Source organism: Oncorhynchus keta, chromosome 26 (assembly GCF_023373465.1).
Source record: "Oncorhynchus keta strain PuntledgeMale-10-30-2019 chromosome 26, Oket_V2, whole genome shotgun sequence".
NCBI classification, from domain to species: Eukaryota; Metazoa; Chordata; class Actinopteri; order Salmoniformes; family Salmonidae; genus Oncorhynchus; species Oncorhynchus keta.
The window spans coordinates 41,941,258-41,952,143 of NC_068446.1; the positions used below are offsets into that span (position 1 = coordinate 41,941,258).

The 10,886-nt window shown below is 43.2% G+C and overlaps 1 long non-coding RNA gene across 7 annotated transcripts; it reads right to left on the minus strand.

Annotated features, from left to right (window-relative positions):
• Positions 1-133: 133 nt before the first annotated feature.
• On the minus strand, positions 134-2,803 carry LOC127912116 (uncharacterized). 7 transcript variants are annotated; one of them, XR_008080845.1, is made up of 4 exons: positions 1,999-2,803; positions 991-1,957; positions 745-785; positions 134-703 (listed from the first exon to the last, which is right to left on the minus strand). It is a non-coding gene; the product is annotated as an uncharacterized LOC127912116 (long non-coding RNA). The 7 variants fall into 7 exon arrangements; XR_008080850.1 differs by having other exon boundaries at positions 991-1,621; positions 1,958-2,803; XR_008080851.1 differs by having other exon boundaries at positions 745-826; positions 1,275-2,803.
• Between the last annotated feature and the right edge of the window lie 8,083 nt (positions 2,804-10,886).

The window sequence follows — 10,886 nt, forward strand, 5'->3', positions numbered from 1 at the left end:
TTCCGTCTTATTTTCAACTCTACTGATTTGTTTTGTTACAACAACAACAACAACAAATGAAACTTGCGTTAAATAGCAAATGTGTCTCCTCAGATCGCGGATACAGTGCGGTGAGGCTAGTTTACGGGATGAGATTATTATGGATAAGAGCGAGAATATTTTAACATGTCATCATGTCACCAGAATAAGACCCTCGATATTTATTGGAAAGTAGCATCAAGCTCATCACCGTGCACTTTCACGAGACAGTGAAGTTCATTTATTTAATCTGTAGCCTAATAAACTACCTAGCTAATATGATGCTCAGATGACACACTAGATAACATGATGTTCACATGACAGACACTAGATAACACCTAGCTAACATGATGTTCAGATGACAGACACTAGATAACACCTAGCTAACATGATGTTCAGATGACAGACACTAGATAACATGATGTTCAGATGACAGACACTAGATAACACCTAGCTAACATGATGTTCAGATGACAGACACTAGATAACACCTAGCTAACATGATGTTCAGATGACAGACACTAGATAACACCTAGCTAACATGATGTTCAGATGACAGACACTAGATAACATGATGTTCAGATGACAGACACTAGATAACACCTAGCTAACATGATGTTCAGATGACAGACACTAGATAACACCTAGCTAATATGATGTTCAGATGACAGACACTAGATAACACCTAGCTAACATGATGTTCACATGACAGACACTAGATTACACCTAGCTAACATGATGTTCAGATGACAGACACTAGATAACACCTAGCTAACATGATGTTCACATGACAGACACTAGATAACACCTAGCTAACATGATGTTCAGATGACATACACTAGATAACACCTAGCTAATATGATGTTCAGATGACAGACACTAGATAACACCTAGCTAACATGATGTTCACATGACAGACACTAGCTAACACCTAGCTAACATGATGTTCAGATGACAGACACTAAATAACACCTAGCTAACATGATGTTCAGATGACAGACACTAGATAACATGATGTTCAGATGACAGACACTAGATAACATGATGTTCAGATGACAGACACTAGATAACACCTAGCTAACATGATGTTCAGATGACAGACACTAGATAACACCTAGCTAACATGATGTTCAGATGACAGACACTAGATAACACCTAGCTAACATGATGTTCAGATGACAGACACTAGATAACATGATGTTCACATGACAGACACTAGATAACATGATGTTCAGATGACAGACACTAGATAACACCTAGCTAACATGATGTTCAGATGACAGACACTAGATAACACCTAGCTAACATGATGTTCAGATGACAGACACTAGATAACACCTAGCTAACATGATGTTCAGATGACAGACACTAGCTAACATGATGTTCACATGACAGACACTAGATAACACCTAGCTAACATGATGTTCAGATGACAGACACTAGATAACACCTAGCTAACATGATGTTCAGATGACAGACACTAGATAACACCTAGCTAACATGATGTTCAGATGACAGACACTAGATAACACCTAGCTAACATGATGTTCAGATGACAGACACTAGCTAACATGATGTTCACATGACAGACACTAGATAACACCTAGCTAACATGATGTTCAGATGACAGACACTAGATAACACCTAGCTAACATGATGTTCAGATGACAGACACTAGATAACACCTAGCTAACATGATGTTCCGATGACAGACACTAGCTAACATGATGTTCAGATGACAGACACTAGATAACACCTAGCTAACATGATGTTCAGATGACAGACACTAGATAACACCTAGCTAACATGATGTTCAGATGACAGACACTAGATAACATGATGTTCACATGACAGACACTAGATAACATGATGTTCAGATGACAGACACTAGATAACACCTAGCTAACATGATGTTCAGATGACAGACACTAGATAACACCTAGCTAATATGATGTTCAGATGACAGACACTAGATAACACCTAGCTAACATGATGTTCAGATGACAGACACTAGATAACACCTAGCTAACATGATGTTCAGATGACAGACACTAGATAACACCTAGCTAACATGATGTTCAGATGACAGACACTAGATAACACCTAGCTAACATGATGTTCAGATGACAGACACTAGATAACACCTAGCTAACAAGATGTTCCGATGACAGACACTAGATTACACAACACTTTGTGATTTGTCACACAGTCTTTGCACTGAAATGTCCTCATTTGCAGTTTCAGTAGGTACTCACTTATTTAAATTCTTAGACTTATGTACTCCTGTTCATGCAATTGTTCTGATGATCGTATTTGGATAATTTTGTGTAATTATTATATTATAGTTTAGTGTATATACAAAATAATATACATTTTGCGTTTAAAAAAAAGTGTTGTTGTAGTTGCCTTATTTGGGATTTGTCTGTGATTTGAAGTAAATACAAAAATAAAAACTAACTATATGTTTTTACATACTATATGTCAATGATGTCCATGATTGATTGGACAATTTAAGTTTTGTAGAAAAAACTAGAAGTGGAATCACTGTCCTTTGACAGGTCTTTGGTCTTGGCCACAGTGGAGTTTGGAGTGTGACTGTTTGAGGTTGTGGACAGGTGTCTTTTATACTGATAATAAGTCCAAACAGGTGCCATTAATACAGGTAATGAGTGGAGAACAGTGGAGCCTCTTAAAGAATAAGTTACAGGTCTGAGAGAGCCAGAAATCTTGATTGTTTATAGGTGACCAAATGCTTATTTTCCACCATAATTTGCAAATAAATTCATTAAAAATCCTACAATGTGATTTTCTGGATTGTTTTTCTCATTTTGTCTGTCATAGTTGAAGTGTACCTATGATGAAAATGACAGGCCTCTCTCATATTTTTAAGTGGGAGAACTTGCACAATTGGTGGCTGACTAAATACTTTTTTACCCCACTGTATCTTGGTATTTGTCACGCCCTAAACCTTAGAGAGACGTTTTATTTCTATATTTGGTTAGGTCAGTGTGTGATGTGGGGTGGGCATTCTGTTTTGTGTTTCTATGTTTTTTCTATTTCTATGTTTTTGGCCGGGTATGGTTCTCAATCAGGGACAGTGGTCTATCGTTGTCTCTGATTGGGAACCATACTTAGGCAGCCCTTTTTTATGTAACAATGTCTGTCATGCAGGGGCCGCCCTCGACCCAGACAAAGCACAGGTGGAGCTTAGCCCCGGTACTTTTGGTTAAGTCAATTCTGCCTCCAACAATATCTGAAATTAAAATTTGTTGTCCACATTAAACATTTTCCTCAGGCAACAACAACAACACGAGTAAACAACAGCAAAATCAGAAAGCCCCATAATAGTAAAATAGTTCACCTTTTCAATTGGTCAGCTTGTCGCATTCTATGCTGTCTATTCACCTATACTACACCAAGGTAATACAGCATTAGTTGTTTCTTTATTCATGTTGTTGTGGTTGCCCATTTTAAAGTAAATTGTATAAAATGCTTAAAGGTCCATCATTGGATTTCCTTTGGAATAAAAATACATATTGTTCTTGTTTGAGGGGTAAGTTGAAAGCAACCGACTGTATACAAGTCGCAGAGTGAAGTCTGCGGAGGTGAATTTGGGACAGCCGAACGTCGGACACTGAAGTGGTTTTCCGACAGTAAGGCTCCGTGCAACATGGCAACAGTTGCCGTAGCAACATGGCAGTGTTGCGGTAGTTTCTAAAAGTTGTTCTTTATAATGTCGAAGTCAAAATGTCTCCAACCCCGATATCACACAATGACAATATACAGTACACCATCCACGTCTCAAAAGGCTTCAAAATCCTTCTTTAACCGGGCTCCTCACCTTTATATACACTGATTCACGTGTATTTAACAAGTGACATCAATAAGGGATCATAGCTTTCACCTGGAGTCACCTGGTCAGTCTGTCATGGAAATAGCAGGTGTTCATAATGTTTTGTACACGCAGTGTATGTGTGTACATTGTACAGTCAAGTAGTGAGAGAGAGAGGGCCTCAAATCACATTAAATTGTACATATTCACTGTATACATTAATTGCGGAAAAGTTGGTTCCTGTTTCAGTCACGTCTTTGTCACATTCACCTGGGTCAAACAATAGAGCCTCACAATGCAGGCGATCACAGTTTATTGGTCACGTACACAGATGGTATCACAGTTTATTGGTCACGTACACAGATGGTATCACAGTTTATTGGTCACGTACACAGATGGTATCACAGTTTATTGGTCACGTACACAGATGGTATCACAGTTTATTGGTCACGTACACAGATGGTATGGTATCACAGTGGTTATTTATTGGTCACGCACACAGATGGTATCACAGTTTATTGGTCACGTACACAGATGGTATCACAGTTTATTGGTCACGTACACAGATGGTATCACAGTTTATTGGTCACGTACACAGATGGTATCACAGTTTATTGGTCACGTACACAGATGGTATCACAGTTTATTGGTCACGTACACAGATGGTATCACAGTTTATTGGTCACGTACACAGATGGTATCACAGTTTATTGGTCACGTACACAGATGGTATCACAGTTTATTGGTCACGTACACAGATGGTATCACAGTTGAGGCAGAATGTTTGTTTCTAGCGCTGACAGTGCAGTAATACCTAGCAATAACAAAAGCAATACACACATAATCCAGAAAATAAATTAAGAAATATCAGAACGAGCCAGAGGTCAGAGGTCGGTATATAAATATATATACAGTTTCTTCAGAAAGTGTTCATTCCCTTTGACTTATTCCACATTTTGTTGTGTTACAGCCTGAATTCAAAATGGATTAAATATATCCCCCCCCCACCACCATCCATCTACACACAATACACCATTATGAAAAAGTGAAAACGTGTTTAGAAATTTTTGCAAATATATAGAAAATGAAATACAGAATCTAATTTACTTAAGTATTCACAAAGAAGAAGTTAATGTCAAGAGCAGAAACTATACCATGAAGTCCAAGGAACTGTCTGTTGATCTCAGAGATAGAATTGTGATGAGTCAGATATCTGGGGAATTTCTATAGAGTGTTGAACGTCTCCAAGAGCACAGTGGTCTCCATCATTTGGGAAATGGAAGAAATATGGAACTAACCAGATTCTGCCTAAAGCTGGCCGTCCGATCAAACTGAGCAACCAGCCAAGAATGATCTTGGTCAGGGAGGTGACCAAGAACCAAATGATCACTCTTAACAGAACTTCAGCGTTCCTTGGCTGAAATAGGAGAACCTGCCAGAAAAACAAGTCTCTATCAGCAATTCACCAATCTGGGCTTAATGGGAGAGTAGCCAGACAGAAGCCCCGCCTTGAGAAAAAGGCACATGACAGCACAACTGGAGTTTGCAGAAAGGCATGTGAAAGACTGAGTGCATAAGCCAAAAGATTTTGTGATCTGATGAAACAAAAATGTAACTCTTTGGCCTTTAATGCCTAGCGCTATGTCTGGAGAAAAGCAGGCACAACCCATCACACGTCTAACCACATCCCTATTGTGAAACATGGTGGTGGCAGCCTCATTCTATGGGGATGCTTTTCAGCAGCTGGGACAGGGAGACTGGTAAGGATAGAGGGAACAATGAATGGAGCCAAATACAGGCAATTCCTTGATGAGAACCTGTTTCAGAGTGCAAACGACCTTAGACTGGGGTGAAGATTTATTTTCCAACAGGGCAATGACCCTAAGCATACAGCCAAAGGAACGCTGGAATGGCTGCAAAACAAGAATGTGTAAGTCCTTGAGTGTCCCAGCCAAAGCCCAGACTTGAACCCCATTGAAAATCTGTGGAACGACTTGAAGATTGCTACCTACTGTACGGGATGGTAAAAAATACCTCAAAAACAAAATATGTTTTGGATGAACAAATTCATACTAATTACCAGAATCAATAACCAAATTCACACTACTACCCTGAATTTCAAACAAAAAACAAAAACCTGTACTCCTTCTGTCAGATTTAAATGTATATTCAGATCCCTACAGAGGCTCAGGAACCTGGGAGGTGGGAACCTCTTCATTCAATACTCCTTAGAACATTTTGTCTGTAAAGTCCTGAAGATCCAGAAATCTGTTTGCCGCCTTCACAATGATGTCCAGCTTCTTCGATTAAAAAAAAAAAAATAGTTTGACTAGTGCAATTTAGCCCTTGCGCTGTAAACACCTCTTAAATTTATAAAAATGGACGCACAAGGAAACACAGAATTGAGATGCCTGATCTGAAATGTGAAGTCCACCTTCTTCACTGTCAGTGTGTCAGGATCCTACTAGCTGAACAGCAGACTGTGGGACATCTACCACCATCCCCTCTACTTACTCCTTCAGATATTTTCACTGCCTCTACATCACAGGATGGGAGAACAGCTCATAATAATGTCTGGAACGGAGTCAATGGAATGGCATCAAACACCTGGAAACCATGGAAACCATGTGTGTTTGATGCATTTAATACCATTCCACTAATGACGCTCCAGTCATTATCTTGAGTCCGTTCTCCCCAATTTAGCTGCCACCAACCTCCTGTGTTCCACATAGGAGATCTGCTGGATAGCCCTGATCCCAGCTACTACACCTCCTTCATCCTTACAGGGAACTCCGGGAACTCCGGGAACGTGATTCCCATCACCATTACAGCAACATGCTTCATCCGACTCTTCAACTACCACATATTTATTCCTTCGACAAACACTTACCACGTTGTCCAAACTTTTTACAATTGTACCTCTGCAGCGGCTTCTGTACAATATACGGTCTCACCTCATATCTCACATACCCAAGTTTTACACAAGACAGGAGAACCACTTCATCAAACAGTAAAACCGATAGGCTTCCCTCCTTCTTTCCGTCCATCATTCAATTCAAGCGACGTGCATTTACCATTTACCACTCCTGGAACGATATCCCTAAACCACACAGATGACACATTTAACCACAGCCTGTGACCAACGAGACACCAGCGATGACACATTTAACCACAGTCTCTTTGTCCAACGAGACACCAGCGATGACACATTTAACCACAGTCTCTTTGTCCAACGAGACACCAGCGATGACACATTTAACCACAGTCTCTTTGTCCAACGAGACACCAGCGATGACACATTTAACCACAGCCTGTTTGTCCAACGAGACACCAGCGATGACACATTTAACCACAGCCTGTGACCAACGAGACACCAGCGATGACACATTTAACCACAGCCTGTGACCAACGAGACACCAGAGATGACACATTTAACCACAGTCTCTTTGTCCAACGAGACACCAGCGATGACACATTTAACCACAGCCTGTGACCAACGAGACACCAGAGATGACACATTTAACCACAGCCTGTGACCAACGAGACACCAGAGATGACACATTTAACCACAGCCTGTGACCAACGAGACACCAGAGATGACACATTTAACCACAGCCTGTGACCAACGAGACACCAGCGATGACACATTTAACCACAGCCTGTGTCCAACGAGACACCAGCGATGACACATTTAACCACAGCCTGACACCAGCGATGACACATTTAACCGGTACCCTACTCATAGCTTTCCACATCATACGTCAACATTTTGTAGAGCCACAGAGCTTTCTCCTTTTGCGCTTTCAACACACAATATCAGGGTAGCCTAGTGGTTAGAGCGTTGGACTAGTAACCGAAAGGTTGCAAGTTCGAATCCCCAAGATGATAAGGTACAAATCTGTCGTTCTGCCCCTGAACAGGCAGTTGACCCACTGTTCCTAGGCCGTCATTGAAAATAAGAATTTGTTCTTAACTGACTTGCCTAGTAAAATAAAGGTAAAATTAAATACCTCTCCTGGTCACTCTGACCGATTCCACTTTACCCAATTTGTCCTTCACCGTCTTCGAGACTGCAAACGGGTCATCCAAAAGAACAAACATCTTTGCCTATGAATCGCACTCCAACCATAAACTGCTGTTCATTTCCAATCTTAGCCCTTTTTTTACTCCATTTTTCTTCACCATCGTCCACTCATTCTCACCAACAGTCCTCACACCGAGAGAATTGCGCAAAACTTCCACCATTTCTTCCAAGGCTCTTTCGTCTCTGACATGAACTGTCAACAGTGGGACCTTATATACACAGTTGGGTGCCTTTCCAAATCACGTCCAATCAATTGAATTTACCAGAGGTGTTCTCCGATCAATTTGTAGAAACATCTCAAGGATGATCAAAGGAAACAGGATGCACCTGAGCTCAATTTCAAGTCTCATAGCAAATGGTCTGAATACTTATGTAAATAATGTATTTCCTGTTTATTTTATTTTTAAGAAATGTGCAAAAATTCTAAAAACCTCTTTTCGCTTTGTCCAAAGGGGGCGTTGTGTGTAGATTGATGAGGAACAACAATCAATTTTTAGAGAAAGGTAAAATGTGAAAACTGTCAAGGGGTCTGAATACTTTCCCGAATGCACTGTATAAAGTGGGTGAAACAATGTGTAAAAGCTATTAAAGTGTCCAGTGTTCCAGTGACTCTATGTGCATAGGGCAGCAATCTCTTAGGTGCAGGGTACTGGGCCGAGGCTGGCTAGTGGGGACTACTGTCAGTCTAATGGCCTGGATATAGAAGCAGTCTCTTAGGTGCAGGGTACTGGGCCGAGGCTGGCTAGTGGGGACTACTGTCAGTCTAATGGCCTGGATATAGAAGCAGTCTCTTAGGTGCAGGGTACTGGGCCGAGGCTGGCTAGTGGGGACTACTGTCAGTCTAATGGCCTGGATATAGAAGCAGTCTCTTAGGTGCAGGGTACTGGGCCGAGGCTGGCTAGTGGGGACTACTGTCAGTCTAATGGCCTGGATATAGAAGCAGTCTCTTAGGTGCAGGGTACTGGGCCGAGGCTGGCTAGTGGGGACTACTGTCAGTCTAATGGCCTGGATATAGAAGCAGTCTCTTAGGTGCAGGGTACTGGGCCGAGGCTGGCTAGTGGGGACTACTGTCAGTCTAATGGCCTGGATATAGAAGCAGTCTCTTAGGTGCAGGGTAGGGTACTGGGCCGAGGCTGGCTAGTGGGGACTACTGTCAGTCTAATGGCCTGGATATAGAAGCAGTCTCTTAGGTGCAGGGTAGGGTACTGGGCCGAGGCTGGCTAGTGGGGACTACTGTCAGTCTAATGGCCTGGATATAGAAGCAGTCTCTTAGGTGCAGGGTACTGGGCCGAGGCTGGCTAGTGGGGACCACTGTCAGTCTAATGGCCTGGATATAGAAGCAGTCTCTTAGGTGCAGGGTACTGGGCCGAGGCTGGCTAGTGGGGACCACTGTCAGTCTAATGGCCTGGATATAGAAGCAGTCTCTTAGGTGCAGGGTACTGGGCCGAGGCTGGCTAGTGGGGACTACTGTCAGTCTAATTGCCTGGATATAGAAGCAGTCTCTTAGGTGCAGGGTAGGGTACTGGGCCGAGGCTTGCTAGTGGGGACTTCTGTCAGTCTAATGGCCTGGATATAGAAGCAGTCTCTTAGGTGCAGGGTAGGGTACTGGGCCGAGGCTTGCTAGTGGGGACTACTGTCAGTCTAATGGCCTGGATATAGAAGCAGTCTCTTAGGTGCAGGGTACTGGGCCGAGGCTGGCTAGTGGGGACTACTGTCAGTCTAATGGCCTGGATATAGAAGCAGTCTCTTAGGTGCAGGGTACTGGGCCGAGGCTGGCTAGTGGGGACTACTGTCAGTCTAATGGCCTGGATATAGAAGCAGTCTCTTAGGTGCAGGGTACTGGGCCGAGGCTGGCTAGTGGGGACTACTGTCAGTCTAATGGCCTGGATATAGAAGCAGTCTCTTAGGTGCAGGGTAGGGTACTGGGCCGAGGCTGGCTAGTGGGGACTACTGTCAGTCTAATGGCCTGGATATAGAAGCAGTCTCTTAGGTGCAGGGTACTGGGCCGAGGCTGGCTAGTGGGGACTACTGTCAGTCTAATGGCCTGGATATAGAAGCAGTCTCTTAGGTGCAGGGTACTGGGCCGAGGCTGGCTAGTGGGGACTACTGTCAGTCTAATGGCCTGGATATAGAAGCAGTCTCTTAGGTGCAGGGTAGGGTAATAATATAATATAATAATAGGGTACTGGGCCGAGGCTGGCTAGTGGGGACTACTGTCAGTCTAATGGCCTGGATATAGAAGCAGTCTCTTAGGTGCAGGGTAGGGTACTGGGCCGAGGCTGGCTAGTGGGGACTACTGTCAGTCTAATAGCCTGGATATAGAAGCAGTCTCTTAGGTGCAGGGTAGGGTACTGGGCCGAGGCTGGCTAGTGGGGACTACTGTCAGTCTAATGGCCTGGATATAGAAGCAGTCTCTTAGGTGCAGGGTAGGGAACTGGGCCGAGGCTGGCTAGTGGGGACTACTGTCAGTCTAATGGCCTGGATATAGAAGTTGTTTCTCAGTCTCTCAGCTTTGATGCACCTGTACTGTCTCTACTTTCTAGATGGTAGCGGGGTGAACAGCCTGTGGGTCAGGGGGGCCAAGCCAAATTGCTTCAGCCTCCTGAGGTTGAAGAGGTGTTATTGCGTCTTCTTCACCATGCTGTCTGTGTGAAGGGAACATTGCAAGCTGTCAGTGATGTGCTGGTCCGAGGAACTTAAAGATTTTGACCCTCTCCACTGTGGCCTCGTCGATGTCTGCATGAAGTTGGTGAAGGGGAAAAAGGGATACCTAATCAGTTGTACAACTGAATGCATTCAACTGAAAGGTGCCTTCTGCATTTAACCCAACCCCTCTGAATCAGAGAGGTGCGGGGGGGCTGCTGCAATCGACTTCCACGGCATCAACGCCCAGGGAACAGTGGCTTAACTGCCTTGCTCAGGGGGCAGAACAAAATATGTTTTACCTTGTCA